Below are 19,271 nucleotides of genomic sequence, written 5' to 3'. Positions count from 1 at the left end.
AGTATTCCATAATTCAAAAGAATCTGCAAGAAACAAACTCATGTGTACACATTTCAGTATCAATGAGTTCACAAGTATGAAATACATTTAAAAGGCACAAGGTGATTTCAGACGCACAATGTGATTTCAAGCTCCTTGACCATTTGGAGCTTGGTGTACTCAGCCAGGGAGGACCTAAATCTTTGGGTACATGGGATTTCTACAAATGACTTCACAGAGCGTCGAAGGTTAAGCTATTGTGGCAGCATAAAATATTATGCTTATAACACAAGCATTCACTTTTGCAGGTGCAAAGGAGGTACTTAGCCACTTAGTCTAACTTCACTGTAGCTTGGAGCAAGGATCCTACTCCAAGTAGAGCATGAACTTGGCCAGCTTGGGTCTGGCCCACGAAAGCTCATCATCTAATAAACCATCTTGTTAGTCTTTAAAGTGCTACATTGTCCTGCATTTTGCTTCAGCTACCCCAGACTAACACAGCTACATTTCTATCACTATTCTAAAAATATGTGTAATTGTTGCTGCTTGATGGTAGCTTGGAGTCCCCAGTTCACTCAGCACCCTGGGTCTGTGCTCAGGTGGCCAGCCAGAGTTTCCTAGAGCTACAGCATCTACACAATTATGTTTGTTTAGCACATTAGCTCTAGCTCTGCCAGAAGCTGACTCCCAGCTGTGGTGAAGATTTACCTTTAAGTGCTAGCATTTGTGCCCTCAGTTCATTGTGAGCTCAAAAATGTGGGTATAACTTCTGTGATATTGATAGCAACAACAGCAGCATGCTGGGCAGGGGCACTAGCCTCCTATAACCATTTGAACTCCAGGGTGATGTGACCTGAAATGGATTTATTCATTGTGAGACAAACACAAGCCATATCTGAATGTAAATAACCACTTCTGAGAACACCACTAACTGCCAAATACAGTCGATCTAATCTGTGGTCCTGCATTGGAATAGTTAAAGTTGTATCAATGACTTGTTGAAGAAGAGAGAGAAACACATAAACCACAATGACCTAGCTACTGGATTTAACTGTGTTAAAGCAAAATATTGTGAATTCTCAGAGCCATGTTATCTTCATTTTAAGTGAGAGCCTAGGTCACTTGCAGAAATTATGCCCACAGTAAGATGAAGGAACTTTTATTCCCAATCCAGACATAAGGTTCGAGGCACCTGTAAAACCCAGTGTCTGTTAAATTCTTGTAGGCTGTGTCTAGACTGGCCAGTTTTTCTGGAAAATCAGCCGCTTTTCCGGAAAAACTTGCCAGCTGTCTACACTGGCTGCTTGAATTTCTGCAAAAGCACTGACTTCCTACTATAAGAAATCAGTGCTTTTTGCGGAAATACTATGCTGCTCCCGTTCGGGCAAAAGTCCCTTTTGTGCAAAACTATTGCACAAAAGGGCCAGTGGAGACAGCTGAGATTTGTTTTCCGCAAAAAAGCCCTGATCGCGAAAATGGCGATCAGGGCTTTTTTGCGGAAAAGCACATCTAGATTGGCCACGGACACTTTTCCGCAAAAAGTGTTTTTGCGGAAAAGCATCCGTGCCAATCTAGATGCTCTGTTCTGAAAATGCTTTTAATGGAAAACTTTTCCGTAAAAAGCATTTGCGGAAAATCATGCCAGTCTAGACTTAGCCGTAGGGTATAAAGCGGTGCAACAGTTACATCCCTGACTCGTCCTCTATGCAATAAGGGGATCTTGTGATAAATGCACCAGAACAGGACTTGAACTCTGCCTTCAGTTCATAGTTCTACAATAGACTTCCAGTGTGACTCACTCTTCATCTGTAAAATGGAGCTATTTCAGTACCCAGAAGTGTTTGGTTCATTACTATGGGGAGTAGCCAGACACTTTGCTAACAGAAGCTGTGTGAGCCACACAGAGTCCTGCCAAACGGACCATAGAGCCTCTCAACAGAGGCTACTTCAGCCTACTAGAGGAAGCAGTCCTTCATATTCCACTGCACTTTGTTCTGTGTGTGTAGAGAACCTAACTTTTGCATTGCAGCAGGAACTGTCTCTATCCTGCCGTTAACTTCTGCCATTAAGGGTATGTCTAGACTACATTGTTTTTTTGAAAAAACTGCCCGCTTTTTGAAAAAAAACTTCTCCTGCATCCACACTGCAATCACATTCTTTCGAAATTAATTCAAAAGAAGGCAGGTTTTTTTTGACATTTCAAATTATGAGGAAGAACACCTTTTTAGAAAGAGCTCTTTTGAAAAAAGGCATGTGTGGACACAGAACAGGGACTTTTTTAGAAAGAAGAGGCAGCTGAATAGCAACCAAGGCTTCCTTTAGAGAGAGTGTCCACGCAGTCTGAATGCTTTCTTTCAAAAAAGCAGATCAGTTTTGAGGTGTAGACGCTCTCTTTCGGAAAAAGCTTTTTTGAAACTGGGATCTGTGATGCATAGGGGTGCAGGTGCCAGTGTGCCTTGACCTCTGCCCACCCCACTCACACAGCAAAGCCATACTGGAACCAAAGACAGGTTTGCCTATTTCATTCCTGCTGTGCCAAGGAAAAGCCAGTCCAAATATCTCCAAATTTGAGGGTCCATATATGTTATGTAATCTGCTGTCCTGCTCAGCTACTTAGCTTGAGCTCATTTCTGTTGAGTACTGCAGACCACATCTGATGTAATGCAATATCCTCATCTGGGGCAATAACCTACTGGAGGGAACAACAGCTTGAAACTCATTTTAGGGGTGAGGATGGATTATATTTAAAAATAGCGTAACACTTTAGCTGTTATTGTTTTCTTGTGGTTTGTACATAGTTCGGTTGTAATGAAGGACTATTTAGCTACTCACACTCTAGCAAAATACTTGGACAGGAAAGTGAGGCTGTAAAATGTGTTTCAACCTCATGAACAAGATATTGAGGCACTCTTATCTGAACTGTGCACAACACATGGCTTTGCAGAGACAATGCAGGTTTTGTATATATGTTCTAGGATTAAGGATAGGAAGGCGCCATGCTCTACACATGCACAAAGTACCAGCCCACTGCCATGTTGTTGTTAGATTTTTTTTTTTTGGTTTCTGCTCATAATGGAGGTTTTGGTGCTGATAAGCACACATGGGTGGGGAAGGCAATTAGATTCTGTTTGTGGTCGCCCAACGTACTCCTAGATTGTCAGAGAAAACAGGGTGGCCTTGGCACAAACCGTTTCCCCCAGGTTTTGTGTTTGAATTAAAAAAATAGAATCTGAAGAATGTGATGGAAGATTCCTCTGCTAATACTGTATACCAGTCAAGCCTATGGGTCTATTACTGCAGCAGAGACAATGCACAAGTTACTTGATTTCCGTTATATGAAGTTTTATTTGCAAGTAGAAATGATTTAGGTGTCATTCCAAACATGACATACCTACAACATATTCTTATAACACATACTGTAGACATGAAGGCTACATCTACACTAGCATGATTTTCCAGAAATGCTTTTAATGGAAAAGTTTTCCGTTAAAAGCATTTTCGGAAAAGCGTGTCTAGATTGGCAGGACGCTTTTCCGCAAAAGCACTTTTTGCGGGAAAAGCGTCCATGACCTATCTAGATGCGCTTTGCTGCAAAAAAGCCCCGATCGCCATTTTTGCGATCAGGGCTTTTTTGCAGAAAACAAATCTCAGCTGTCTACACTGGCCCTTTTGCGCAAAAGTTTTTCAGAAAAAGACTTTTGCCCGAACAGGAGCAGCATAGTATTTCCGCAAAAGCACTGACAATCTTACATGAGATCATCAGTGCTTTTGCGGAAATTCAAGCAGCCAGTGTAGACAGCTGGCAAGTTTTTCCAGAAAAGCGGCTGCTTTTCTGGAAAAAGTGGACAGTCTAGACACAGCCTTACTCTGTTAGATCTGAAAGCTAATTTAGGGGCTTCTCAGGTCCCTGCCCCATGGACCACGAGGGAATGAGGTTGGATAGATTGTAGGCATAGCCAGCCACTATATACATTGCAAAAATATATATATACATGGCGACTAATCCATGAAGAGGAGGAATGAGCAGGATTGCTCCCTCTATTCTCCAGCCCATATTCACTGTTAGCTGAATGCAACTGGTCATTGTAGATGCATGGGGCTTGCTTCTGGGTGGAAAGTGAGAATTCCATTCCCAAAAATCTCTGTCATGGGCAAAGCTCTCTTACTATGGTGGTGAGAGCCTGATAGACAGACTTGGTGTGATGGGGCATCTGCCCCACACTGGCCCTTTAAGGGTTAAAACCCAGCCAGGGAGAGGGCTGGGATGGTGGAGCCAGCAGCTGTGGCAGGTATTAGCCAATTAGGGCCCAGCTGAGGGCAGTATAAATAAAGGCTCCTGGAGGGGAGGAAGGACTCAGAGTCTCTTGTTCCTGCTATAGAGCAGGAGGGACCTAGATGTTAGGGAAGCAAGAGGCTTCCTGACTTAGGCAGGGCTGGGAAAGGCAGGCAGAGCTGGGGAAGCTCTGGTCAGACATGCTCCCTGGCTGCAGGATTTGAAGCAAGGCTTGATGCTGCTAAGGCTACACACAGGCCGCCAGGTTAAGCAAAGGCAGCAAGTCCACATCCCTTTGCTAATGATGAGCGGCCATTACAGCATGGCTGCATCTAGACAGGCATGATTTTGCGGAAATACTTTGAACGGAAACGTTTTTCCGTTCAAAGTATTTCCGAAAGCATCTGTGGCCAGTCTAGATGCGGTTTTGTGCAAGAAAGCCTCGATCGCCATTTTAGCCATCGGGGCTTTTTTTGCCCAAAACAGTTGTTCCCTGTCTAGACGGGCTCTCTTGCACAAGTATTCTTGCACCAGAGGGCCTTTTCCCAAGCGGGAGCATGAAAGTATTTGCACAAGAAGCACTGATTTTGTACATTACAAAGTCAGTGTTCTTGCGCATATTCAAGCGGCCAGTGTAGACAGCTGGTAAGTTTTTGTGCAAAAGCAGCTGCTTTTGCGCAAAATCTTGCCAGTCTAGACACACCTAGTGCAGTTTGCTCCCAAGGAAAGGGGCTAGATGAAGACTGGCAGTGAGTCACTGAGGCAAGGCAGGCACAGGGAGTTGCCAGAGGGAGAGGACCCGAGCGCGTGGGGGCTCTGTGAAAGGGCAGTCCCCAGAGGGGAGGTCCCATGGTCTGGGAGGGACAATAGGTAACAATGGCTGATACACCAGCTGCAAGGGGGTGCTCCAGAGCTGACAAGCGAATTCTCAGTGTCCAGCAGGAGGTGCCCATGGCAGTGAATCCTGCTGTGTTACACTTGGGCTCTGGTTGCAGAGTGAGGGATCATCTCCTCTGTAGCCAGTTTTTCTAAACAATTGTAATTGATACAACTGTAACAATCATTGTAAACATTTTAATAATTCTCTTCCTTGCCAATTAATATTAACTTAATGAACTGAGAGTAATAGGGTTGTAGTCCCAGAATCCGAGACAACAGAAGTAAAACTGAGTTCAATATCTTGTTGGGAACAGTAGGGTATATGCCAAAGATGTTCGAGATCATATCAACAAATAGAAATAATATAGTTCTGAGGATGTCTTTGGTATCATTCCTGGCATATGCTCATATATTTTTATACTCACCCTTCCTTGGAGGTCTGGTGGTAAGAGACAAAGGACCAGCCCTGTCCTCGCATACCCGATATGCTAATCTGCTTAAGCCAATGTAGGCTCCTTGAATTACTGCTAAGCAAAATAAAAGGCTAAAATAGCTCTGTGGGCTACATCTCCACTTAACCTTGTGGAAACCCCTCATCTGAATTTGGCACAGCTAGTCAGTCCTCTTTGGGAATGGGGAAGGGGAGACATGACATGAGTACTGGCATTGGTAGATGGCTAAAGATGTGGCCATTTGAGAGAAAGGAATTGAGATTATTCACTACATCTCAGAAGTTCACGAATGGAATAATGACAAAATCAGACTGACCAAAATTGAAGAAAACAATTGGCTCCCTGATTTTTAAAAGTGCTGTGCACCGTCATACATTAATGTCAATGAGAAATCAGGTGCTCCTTGTTATGTTTGTTGAGACAATGGGACCCTGATCCTGGCATGCTACCCTGGTACAAATAAATAAGAATTTTATTATAATCACTTCTCATTTATATGATTTATAAATGGGTTCATACAAAATTGTGAAAATGATTGATTGAAATTCCATCTGAAGTGATTTCGTGCCTGCTACATTTCTTTTTTAAAATTTTTATGTCACAAAGTAAGGTTTTCACATTGAAAGGACTGTGACAATCCAGATTTTCATATTTTCCTGATAATAATGATTTTTCACCTGAATGGAAAACTGAATTTCAGAGTTTGGAATTCATCTTGAACATTGATACAATGACTGAAATGAGTTCAATTGTCAAAGAAGAAAATGAAATGCTATAGGTTTTCATAAAAATCAGTATTTGTGAATTTGCAGAATAAGATGAGGACCTCATATTCCATTTTATACAGCCCCATTCAAAAATGTAGTGATAACCATGATAAACTTTGACAATGATTTTGTTGGATGCTGTTCAACTATTTGGAGTCATCAGATCTGCTTCTTTCTAGCTCTACTGATAACAGATCTCTCTAAAGTTATTGCTCAGTTCTTTGTGCCAAACTCCCTTTGACTTATATGAAAACTCCTAATTGTGGAAAGAATTGAATATTAAGCATATAATCAGTACTTTTGCAATGTAACTAGATTTGTTTCTTAGTGCAGGCTCATTACGTTGAGCTTTAATCTCATTTTCAAAAGCAGGAAGCAGGCTTATGCATGTGCTCAATTATTTGTTTTTCTGACTCAGGGGCCTTAAAGCCTTGCTTTTTTCAATGTTTGCCTTAGCAACCAGTTACCTGGCCAAGTAACAAGTTGAAAATGAAGCTAAATTGAGCAGCGGCGGCGGTTCCCGCGCTTCTGAGGCTTTGCCACAGCAAAGCCTCAGAAGTGGGGGAACTCGCCACGGCTGCGGCTTTGCTTGCGGTGCCCCATGTCTGCTGGGGACCGTCTCCAGCAGACCAGGGGCACCGGGAGCAAAGCCGCAGCGGCGGCGGGTTCCACACCAGAGCAAAGCCTCAGAGGCAGGCACCCCGCCGCTGCGGCTTTGCTCCCCATGTCCCTGGTCTGCTGGGGGGAGGCGTAGCTAGTGTGCCCCCCCCCCCCCAGCAGACCAGGCTTTTGTTGTGGACCCTGGGGCAGAGCAGCTGGGGCGCTGCCAGTTGGTCCCGCAGCGCCTCTGGGCACTACTGGACCAACCCGGCAGCACCCCAGCTGCTCTGCCCGGGCGTCCTGAGTCAGCCGCTGCTGGTCAGTTTCAGCAGCGGCTGAATCAGGACGCCTGGGGCAGAGCAGCTGGGGTGCTGCTGGGTTGGTCCAGTAGCACTGAGGAGCGGCGCTACTGGAGCAACCCAGCAGCACCCCAGCTGCTCTGCCCCAGACGTCCCCAAGTCAGCCGTTGCTGAAACTGACCAGCGCTGATTACAGGAAGCCCGAGGCACAGTTGCTCTGCCCTGGGCTTCCTGGAATCAGCGGCTGATCAGTTTCATTATTCACCATTCTATTCCTTTTGCAGCTTTCCATTGTTAGCATTTTTGGCCACCACTGTACATTGAATGAAATTCTTTGATGTTACTTTACCTAATAGGTCGGTTAGCACCATTATAAATTACACCACATAATAAAATATATTACTGTATAATAACCACTGAATGTCTGTGATGCTGGCAGGGCAGATGACAGTTCTTGCAAAGAACTGGCAAACTCACAGCTGGTGACCAGTCTAGTTCATTTATATGTTAGTGTTGCTCAAAACAGGCATCATATTACATTCTTATAAGAACTTGTTTAGTGTTTTGACTCCACAGAATATTTGTAAGTTGCTGTTCGCATTCACCTTGTTTGCAATGTCTTGCTATAAGGAAATACATAAAATCTTTTCTTTCTGTAACCCATCTGCCAGTAGCAGTTGGCAGTCAGAAGGGCTAGCTTCTGTATCTAGGGGGTTCTTTCAACAATGTAACCAAACTGGCTTGAGCCCCCATCCAGTAAACTGGGAACACTTCAGCCTACCCACTGGCAATTCTTCCCCTCTCACAAGCACTGAGATGGAGATAGAAAGAGTCTATTTAATATGTTAATCTATCTTTAATCTACAGAAACACACACAGAAACAAATCAAACCTGTATGCAAGATACCATCCCCAGAGTCCGCAGGGCAGCGTATTATGCTTCAAGATCTTTAGTTCAACCCCCAACTCATACAGTGTGCTCCCCCCTCCCCACTTCAAACACACCACTCAGGGTTCTGTCCAGTCAGTGCAGACCCAGAGTTCATCATCATGATGTCTCCTCTCATTGAGCATGTGGCAATGCCGCCCACTTGCTGCTCCTGCTGGCCCCTCCCTGCCTGCCAGCCAGCCATTATTCCACTGGCCGCCCTGCTGGCAGCCACCTGCTGTTCCCACTGGCCTTTTGATAGATTTTGCTCTGGGCGAAACCTACTGATTTCAGCCCTCTGTGATTTCAGCTCTTGGCTCAAAACACAGTCCAGCCCCAAAAATTCTAGCATCCACAGGAATAAATTTTAAAATAGAATCATAGAATCATAGAATACTAGGACTGGAAGGGACCTGGAGAGGTCATCGAGTCCAGTCCCCTGCCCTCATGGCAGGACCAAATACTGTCTAGACCAATAATAAAGAGACTCCTTATGGTGTCCGTTCTAGTTCTATAATTAGAATGGGGGTGCAGGGGAAACAGGTTGAACCTGTCTTACAACTTATGCCTAGGGGGCATGCAGCCTGCTGATTCATAGTTCTGCCCTCCCCCCAGTTGACTTCACAGAGTTTTGGCAAAGGAAGCCTCTTCCATCTGAGATTCTTTACACTGACCGTTTCTCTCCTTTGAACTGAGTTAAACACAGTCTGATTTTTCTGCATTCCCCCAGTAATTGCAAGCGTTGCTGGTCATATCTTATAATTCCTGAATTTAGGGTTCACACAGTTTGTGACTCCACAACAGCCAAATTGGTTATAATGAGCACAACACCATTCTAACAGTTGAATATCTAGCAGGCCTAAGCAAACTGAGTGAACCATATTTACATAACCACACCCAGTATTTCTTTCCTGTTCCAGCTGGCTGTAATGGAAGCATTGATTCAGACCCTGCTTACATTTCTAACTGTGAAAATGTCTGCTGTAAACCTTGAAACGTGGGAACAGTGTTTTCCCACTCTCTCTCCCTCCAAAGAACAATCAAAATCAGATGGACCTTTAAGGAACATTGTAATACAAACAATTAGTTAGTAGTACTTTGGGAATACTATGTATAAGGAAGCTTGTCCTATAGACTAGGAAGATTAATGAAGACAATAAAGACACAGAAAGATGTCAATTTCTTTGTTGTTTGAACTCTCACCAGGCCAGAGAAACCAAAATGAAGAACTCCTCAAACAGCCTGTTGGATCTGTGTTGCAGGACACTTTGAATGGACAGGTCACTACAATTCTGTCACTCATGGGCTTTGGACTGCAATTCATGTATGGGTGTATGTTTGCTGGCTTTAATCTGCAAATAACTCATTTCATTTTCTTAGCTAATAAACCTTTAGATCAGTGGTTCCAACCTATTTACACTCAAGATCACTTTTTAAATCTCAGAACAAGCGAAGATCTACCGCCCCACCCTTCCAGCAAGACCCCGCCCCTTCCTTAAAGCCCCACCCTCTCTATTCTCCTCCTCTCCATCACTTGCTATTCCCAGCCTTTATACACTCTACACTACCACTTTGTTTTCCCGATTCTTCTGTAGGAAGAGGTTTTTCCAACATTTGGCATGTCTAGACTGGACTAAATATCAGAAAAAAACCTTCTTTTGGAATCCCCCTTATTCCTCATGGAATGAGGAACATAGGGGTTACCAAAAGAGCATGTTTGCTCTTCCACTAAAAAAAGCAAAAGAACATTCCTGGATGCGGAAGAGTTTTTCCGTGATATCTCTAGAATCCTGGAAAAACTCCTGCAGTCTAGCCGTATTCTCACTGGGTTGAGACAGGATGTGTGGGCTCTGGAGTGGGAATGAGGGATTTGGGTGTGGGAAGGGGTGAGAGGTGCAAGCTCTGGGAGGAAATTTGGATTCAGAAGAGGGGGAGAAGGAGATGCTGGCTTGGGGAGGGGCTCCAGGCTGGGGAGTCAGATGGAGGGTTGCGGTACTAAGCAAGCCACAGGCTTGTGGCTGGGAGGATGCAGGAATTTTGGTTGGGGTATGTGAGGGGCTCAAGGCAGGGAGTTTCAGTGTGTGAGGGGCTCAGATCTAGGGACTGGAGGGGTGCAGGAGTGTTATAATGCTGCGGCCAGATGAGGGCTTGGCCCCAATTGGCGGTTTATTGGCAGACTTCATTTTTAAATAAAATACTATGTTAAACACACAAAGTTTCTGCATTGTCTTTATTTATGAGAAGGACAGGGAACCTGTTTTGAGTTAGGGGGTCACTGACCCACAGAAAAGTCAGTTGGGCCACACAAGGGAGATGCAAAAAAAACCCCCAAAACCCCCAAGCCTCACTATTGTGGCCCCAACTGAGCTGGTGGGAGCAGGAGACATGGTAGTGGGAGCTGGGGATAGAGTGCTGGGGTGGGGGCAGGGTTCTGTAGCCAGGGAAAGGGGACAGGGTGCCGGGAGGGGGGGGGGAAGGGAGACAGGATGCTGGGGGGGGGGGAGGGAATCCCCTGCACCAGCCTCCTCCCAGGACTCCACCTGCTACCCCTCCTCCATAGAGGAGGGAAATCCCTGTGCATGCCTCTTCCAGGTCTGACCCCCCCTGCATGGCACAGGGAAACCCCCAAGTATGCCTCCTTGAGGGCCATCGCACCCCTCCTGCAGCACAGGGAAGCCCCCGCGCTCCTCCTCCACGGCCGATGCCCCCTCCCGCAGAGAGCCTGGCATGCCACAGACGTGGGGGAGGGGAGCAGCCAGCACACTTACGGAATCCCCGGAAGTGGTGTGAAGCTGCAGGACTTCCATCCACCCCGTGGGAAGCCAGCACTACCTCCATTGTCACTGGAGGTAAGCAGTGGGGCTTCTCAGGGGTGGGGGGAAAATTGGGATCGCGAGGCCTCGCGATTGACCAGTTGATCGTGATCGACCGGTTGGTGATCATGGCTTTAGATAGTTTACTACAGGACTGGCAATGGGCATTGTGTTTGATTTAAGATCTAGGGTACCAAACAATTTGACATAAATGACAGGTCTTTTTGGACTGTATGAAACCTGAATGTGGCATGACTTTTGGTGTAGGTGACCATTCATTGCTAAATCCCATTTGGGTGACAAGATAGAGTCCCCTTAGGTCAGTGGTCACTAACCAGTAGATCAAGATCTACTGGTAGATCTTGGCGCCGTTGACAGGTGATTCTGACAGGTTTGGCTGGGAGCCTATCAAGTGCCAGCACTTTATCTGCCCCTCTTAGCACTGTGGTTTTACTCCTCACTTCTGCCTTGGATCTGCCCCCCACCCTCGGGAGCCTCTTGCTTGTTGTGCAGGGCACAGGAAGAAGAGGAAAGGGGTACTGATGTCAGGGTGCTCCTCCCTCCATCCTGTACCCCATCTCCACACAGCTGGGGTGGGCAGGGATGGAGAGAATTTACTGGCTGCTTTTGGGAGTGGTGTAGGGCAAGGATGGGGGTAAGCCTGCTTTAGTCCCCTGCACCACCACCCAGAAGCCACCTGTGGTAAGTGGTGCCCAGCTGGCGCCTGCATTCCGAACCCTAGCCCCAGTCCTGAACCTCACCTGTACCCCAAACTCCTGCCCTAGCCCTGAGTCCCTCTGCACCCACACTCCCTCCCAGAGCCTGCCCTCTGAACTTCTTCCTGCACCTCAACTCCCTGCCCCAGACTCAGCTGAGAACCCCTCCCATACTCCAAATCCTTAGCCCAAGATCAGAGTCTACACCCCAGCCTTCTGCCCCCAGCTTGATAAAAGTGAGGGAAGATGGCAGAGGGAGGGAGGATAGAATGAGCAGGAGCAGAGCCTCTGAGAAAGGGTGGGAAGGAAGTGGGGCAACGATGTTTGGGTTTGTGGTAGATCCAGATCACACTTACATTCAGAAAGTGATCTCATGATTAAAAAGGTTGGAGACCATGACCTTAGATTCTCCAGTCTGTGATGCCATGGTGAGACTTTTATAGTGATCCAGGTATTCACATTTGTCACTGGCCCGGTGAAATCTTATTACAGAAGACCGCTAGGTTAGGGTGTTTGATCTGTTTTTAAGAGTCTGCCTTGAGATGGACATTCAGGGTCATAAACTTCTCCGGACAGCATAACAACACCACACACTGAGAATTTCCCAAAGGAAACTGGAGACAATTAACTTCTTTCAGCAAATAAATAATAACCTAAAAATAGAGCATGACCTGGATTTTCCAAATTCCTGACAGGTTATTTGTTATTTCCCTTAAGTGTTTTTAAATGTATTACCATATGTATAACTTCCTGAGACTTAGTGCTATTTAGTGCACTATTCCAGCCTGGGTATTAAGAACAATTAGTAATTCCAGAGACCTCTTCTGAATTTAGGTGACCTCTTAATATTATCTTAAATATCAAGGGCCAGTTTCAGTTTGGGTAAGTGGCTACAAACTCCACTGAACATGATGGGAGTTGATTGTTCAGCACATTTGATAATTAATGCCTATCTATCTGAGTTAAACTTCCAAAATCACTGAACACTTGAAAATCTTGATCAGTTGGGCACAAAGAATATTCTTATTTGTTAAGCTTCTTGATGTAAGGTCCCTCTGACTAGGAAAACACTTACACATGCATGTAGGCTCATTGAAATCAATTGGACTATGCACCTGCTTAAATTATTTACTGGCTGAGAACCCTGGCACCTTTCCTCTGAGGCTCTCAAAGCACTTTACAAACATTAATCTCACATCACAACAGTGAGGTAGGGAAATATTAGGGATAGTTGAAATTGATTGTTATGGCCTGTGTATTGACCATATACAGAATAACATTAAAGAACTGAAAATCCCAGCCTGATGCAGCGAAACACTATGCAAAAACATACTGGGTGTGTCTAAACTACATGGCTCCATTGATGGAGCCATGTAGATTGGCTGATCGGCAGAGAGAAATGAAGCTGCAATTTAAATAATCGTGGCTTCATTTAAATTTAAATGGCTGTTGCGCTCTGCCGACCAGCTGCTGATCAGCTGTTTGTCGGCAGATCGGGGCAGTCTGGACGCGCTGCGGTTGACAAGGAAGACTTTGTCGATTGGCGCAGGTAAACCTGGTTTCACGAGGCATACCTGCGCTGGTCGACAAAGGCTTCCTTGTCAACCGCGGCGCATCCAGACTGCCCTGATCTGCCGACAAACAGCTGATCATCAGCTGGTCGGCAGAGCGTGGCATCCATTTAAATTTAAATGAAGCTGTGATTATTTAAATCACAGCTTCATTTCCCTCTGCCGATCAGCCTAATCTACATGGCTCCATTGACGGAGCTATGTAGTTTAGATACACCTCCTGTAAACTAGTGTGTCTACTCCATGAAACATCCAATTATAAATTAGCAAACTCCATCTAAATCTAGCAATGGAGGAAGCCTCCAAAGTTTCTGAGTTCAGAGGTTTAGCTGAAGTACCCAAACATACAGAAGACTCCTGCAAACAATAAAGCACTCAGTCCCCATGCAGTTCTTCTTCAGTCCCATCTCATGGCAGCATCTTGAGGCCTGATTCTGCAATAACGAGGTCAATAGGTGCAGAATTGAGTCATTGGTGAGGAAGGTCTGGTGACTTGCTCATACCCTCCTTTGATGAATGTACCGCCCTTCCATCTAGGGCACGTTCAAATATAGGTCGGACCACCCTAGTCTGGTACCCTCGGGACCTGATCAGTCCTGGATGAGGGATTTTGCCAGACCAGGGGAGGTAATTTTTGGACCCCTTCCTCCCGCCCCCATGACCCAGCTGCTGGCCTCCTGGTCAGCTCTCCACCTCCTGCTGGCCCCACTGCCCTGTTTACCAAGCTGGGCAGCCATTGCTGCCATGACTTCGGGACCCATCAGGCTGCTGCACACTGGGGCTCTGGGCAGCTGCACACTGCACACCGGGGCTCCCTGGGCAGCCATGGACACCATGCACTGGGGCTTCCTGGGCAGCAGCGCACACCACGTGCTGGGGCTTCCTGCCTCACCATGTGTAGCACACACCAGGTCTCCCAACCCCGCTGGGCAGCCCTGCTGCCATGTGCTTAGCAGCCCCACTGTCAGCGCCCAGTGGGCAGCCCACTGCTCTGCTTGCCCTGCATGGATTCTTGCTGCTGGACCTCCATGAGGACTCTCTGTGCCAGACCATGGATATTGCCAGAATAGAGAATCCCTGTACAGACCCCACACTGAAGGGCTGGGAGTAGCCCAGGCCCAGCTGGCTGAAAAAGCCCCACCCCTCCAGCCCTGCTGGGCCTGCTCCTAGCAGAGCCAGAGTATAAATGCAGAGGGAGCCCTGCAGCTGGAGGGTAGAAGGGCACAGGCAGCAACCCCAGTGTTCCTGCAACAGCTGAGGCCAGAGCGAGGGCCAGCATCGGACTCCAGGAGTAAAGCCAGCAGCCAACCCCGCCTGAGGGACCGGACCACCTACAACCCCAGCACCAGCCCTGGTAAGAACAGATGCCGAGGCAGATAGACTATCGGGGTACCAGGGCAGTAGGAAGCAGCCCAGGACAAGGGATTGCTATCACAGCTCAATGTGTATCATCTGGATTGCCTGCCGAGCAGGTAGGAGCAATAGTCCCTGCCTAAAGGGCCCTGGGCTGGAACCTGGTGGAGAGGGAGGGCCTGGGTCCCCCTACTACGCCTTTCCACCCCCTGGGCAATCACCCCCAGCTGGGAGAGGTTTTTCCCGGGGCTAGGCCACTGGTGCCATATCTGCCCTGATAGAGGGGCCTGGACTTTGTATTGAGACTGAGGGTTACCGTATATGCCCTGATAGAGGGGCCTGGACTTTGTATTGAGACTGGGAGTTACTGTATACGCTCTGATTGAGGAGCCAGAATGGGGACAAAGAGACCTTAGAAGGGGGGTGGGTGCATACCCCACGCCAGGGGTGTACCTCTCGGTACCTGGTTAAGAGAGTGCCAATCTACAGGTTTTTATATATTTCCATTCCTGATACCTGATTTGTGTCCATTGATTCTTTTACATAGCGATTGTCCAGTTTGGCCAATGGGCTACCTGTAGGAGAACACTTTAATCTCCCTGGACACACAGTAGCAGATTTAAAGGTACCATCCTGCAACAAAAAAACTTCAACAACAGACTTCAAAGAGAAACTGCTGAGCTACAGTTCATCTGCAAATCTGATACCATCAGTTTAGGATTAAACAAAGATTGTGAATGTCTAGCCAACTACGAAAGCAGTTTCTCCTCTCTTGGTGTTCACACTTCCACATCAGCTGCTAGAAGTGGGCTTCATCCTCCCTGATTGAATTGACCTTGTTATCTCTAGCCTTACTCTTGATTGGAACTCTATACCTGCCTCTGAAATTTCCACTACATGCATCTGACGAAGTGGGTCTTTGCCCTCGAAAGCTTATGCTCCAATAAATCTGTTAGGGTATGTCTACACTACAAAGTTAATTCAAAATAACAGCAGTTATTTTGCTTTAATTTTAATAGCGTCCACACAGCCAAACTGCTATTTTGAAATAGATTCGAAATAGTGAAGCCCTTATTTCGAATGTGGTAAACCTCATTCTATGAGGAATAACACCAAATTCGAAATAGCTAATTCGAAATAAGTGCTGTGTAGACACTTATTTCAAATTAGGGGGCCTCCAGCCCTTCCCAGGGAGCCCTGGTGGCCACTCTGGGCACAACCAGGAAAACTTATCTGCTCCCCCCGAGCCCTGGAGCCCTTAAAGTGCTTGTGCCAGTTGCAAGCCTGCCAGCACACAGCCAGCAGTCCGTGCACCTGGCACAGCATGAGCCAGCAGCCCGCTGCCACACAGGCCTCCATCACTCCCCAGGACCAGGCTGGTGGCTCCCAGGAGCCTGCCAATGGCCGCAAAAGGTGGACGCTTTCCTGATCTAGTGCGGAGATCGTGGACCTCATTGAGATTTGTGGGGAGGCCTCCAATGCCCACGATCTCCGCACTAGGCTCAGGAATGTGTCCGTCTACAGCCGCATGGCTGCCAGCCTGGCCACCAGAGGCCACATGCGCAGCCAGGAGCAGGTGCACAGCAAAATCAACTATGGCAGGCCTATGCCAGGGCCTCCGACCAAAGGGCTGACCCTGAGGCCTGCCCGCAGTTCGAGGCCCTGGACCGCATCCTGGGGGGGTCAGACGGTCCTTGCCCCCCTAGTCATCATCGACCCCAGGGCAGAGGGCCCTGCCCCTGACACAGGGGAAGAGGAGGAGTATGGCAGCCAGGAGCCTGCAGGGAAATAGTTAATTCGAATTAAGCTAATTTGAAATAACGCATCTAGACACAAACTAATTCAAAATAGCATTTTTCTAATTTGAAATAGCGTATCCACATTGAGTGGACCCCGAATCAGAGGTAAGGCTGGCCAGAACCAATGCCGGCAAGGAATCAGGATCGGACTTAGTGTGTGGGGCTGCTGCCTCAGGCTACCCGAGGCCTGTGCTTAAAGGGACCGTACCCCCCATCCTGGACAGATAGTTCTCAGGTTTTTCTGCTTGCTGGTCTACTTTGCTGAGGGACAGCAAAGCATTTGTGTCTCAGAGTGCTCTGCTTGCCCTCACTCGGGACATCACGGCACTCTGCAACATGGAACCAGACCTGTCCCTGGGCACGCCGGTGCATCTCATGGGGTCGTTGCCATCAGCCCCACCGCACTTGCTGCAGGCTGCCATCCGGGAGGTCCATCAGGGGGCTGTCAGGATCCAGGAGGCCCTGAGGGAGAGCGTCCACCCCTCAGAGCCACCCCTGTCCTCATTCCTCCTTCACGTCCTTCCACTTACCCCCCTCTAGCCTCCCTTCCTGATGTCAAATAAGATACACGTTTTTCATAAACATGAACTGTCTTTATTTAACAAAACTGGGGAGGGGGAACGAAACGCTGGGGAGACTGGGGAAAGGAGGCAGGAGAGGGGAGGAGAGAGGATGGGAGAGGGGTGGGAGAAAACTGGGAGGAGGGAGATGGAAGGGGGAAGAAGGGGGAGGGGAAGCTCAGCGCTCAGGGGTGGGGGTCTTGTTGGGCCACATGTCTCCCAGCATGGTGGGTGCGGGGGCCTTGGTGTCCCTAGGGGGATGAGGAGGAGGGTGTGGAGGTTGAGGAGGTTGAGGAGGAAGTGGTGGGAGGGGGGCAGGAGTGGGAAGAGGAACAGTAGCTGGGGGGGGGCAGCAGGCGCTGGGGAGGCACGGGGCAGCACGCTCTGCAGCAGGGCCTGCAGGTGTGAGCATATGGCACGGTCCTGGGCAAGCTGCTCCCGGAGGAGCTGCAGGTCCTTCTGCACCCAGGCCTGGAAGGTGCAGGGCTTGCAGGGCCCTCAGGTGCTGGTCCCGGTATCCCTGCCGCGTGCTGGTGGTCCGGAGGAGCCCTAGAGTGCAGAAGCATGTCCCAGGCGGGGTGGTGCGCCCTGCACGTGCAGCTGGTGCGGCTGTGGAGAAAGAAGGGGAGTGGTCATTTCTTCCTAGGGACACAGTGGATGATGCACAGCGCCCCCTGCGAGGTGCAGATGACCGTGCCCTGCACCGTCAGAGCCACTGGGCTTGCACAGAGGCCATGGTAGGGATGGATGTCTGGCTCTCACTGGAGTGGGAGCTGTCCCAAGACCGCACCCACGCCCCTGTGCCGTGTATAGTGCGGCCGAGGCGGGGAGAGAGGGGGGAGATGTCCCCTGCCTCTGTGTAGAGGGTGTGTGTGAAGAAGGCGTCCCGGGGCCAGGAGTGTGTCAGGTCCCTTCACACATGCTTGTGCCTATTGGGCCATGGCCCCTGGGTGTCACCTAGCTGGAGCCACCTGCCCAAGGGTGGCATGGCACATGCTTGCACTTGCACAGGTGGCTGCGTGATCTGTGGGAGGCATGGCCCACGCGTGCGGTCCCTGGTCTCCCTCTCCGACTCCCCCCCCCGGGTAGGGGACAGTGCTGGCACTTACTTGGTATGGCCTCCCTGGACGACCCTGCTGACTCTGGTGCCGGGACAGCTGGTGATGGCCCCTCTGCTGCACCCAGGTCAGGGTCCTCAGCTCCCGGCTCGCTGCCTCCTTGGCTGGTACAGACCGCCCCGTCCCACCCCGCAGGACTTGGTCGAGGGTGGGGAAGTAGGGGCAGGTGGCAGCCCCTGCTGCACGCCTGCCACAACTCTTTAATCTTGAGGCGCACCTGCTCCATGGTGGCTGCTATGCAGCCGTAGACGGCTGCATTCCGCTGCCTAGTGCAGAGATCATGGACGTTGGGGGCCTCCCTGCAAATCTCAATGAGGTCCATGATCTCCGCACCAGTCCACGAGGGTGTGCGCCATCTATGGCCCCTGGCTGGCCCATGGGTGCTGGGGGACTTGGTGGGGGACGGCTGGCTGCCACTGCATGGCATTGTGCAGCCACTGGGTAAGGGTCTGCGGCTGCTGGCAGGCCTGGCTCTTGCACGTGTCCAGTGGCCAGATGCTTCCCCTTTATTCCTATCAAGATAAATAGGAGAAATCATTTCTCTATTTCCATTCAGTTGTAATATCACCTCAGAGAAGCTTTTTAATGTATTAATCACTAGAATCTATAAACTATTTAAGCAAAAGTTTGCACTATTTAGAACTTTGTCACTTGCCAATGAAGTCAATTCACTTAATACATTATGACTTTGATTTTTAATAAGACATTATATTAATATAAATGCATTCATAATTTATTTTAATGCTGCTTTGTTACCAAGTTTTTCTCATAATTGATGGCTGGAGTGAAATGGTATGGATAATACAAATGACCTAACTCAGCCCAAATTTGTAATGGGACACAAAGCCAAATCCTTTTCAAGGTTTAAATCAATTTCCATCCAACTTTTTATACATAAAGAAAAAATAAGACTTGATCCTTTAATTATTGATCCCTATGGGATGAAAAAGAGTCATTGTGAAGCTAAATAATTTTATTTTAAAAATTACTAAAAATACTTAGTCCAGAGAAACAAGAAATGGCAGGCAAAGTTTTACCAAGTTTTTCTCCTGTTAATCACCAAATTAGGCCACGTATTGCTAAAGAAGAGATAGGACTGAACATTGGTAAACAGGTGAATAATGGGATTCAATTCGATTTAAGATTTTTAACATAGGTAACTGG

The sequence above is a fragment of the Pelodiscus sinensis genome, chromosome 9 (genome assembly GCF_049634645.1).
Source record: "Pelodiscus sinensis isolate JC-2024 chromosome 9, ASM4963464v1, whole genome shotgun sequence".
Classification (NCBI taxonomy): domain Eukaryota; kingdom Metazoa; phylum Chordata; order Testudines; family Trionychidae; genus Pelodiscus; species Pelodiscus sinensis.
Note: the sequence above shows the minus strand (reverse complement) of the source record.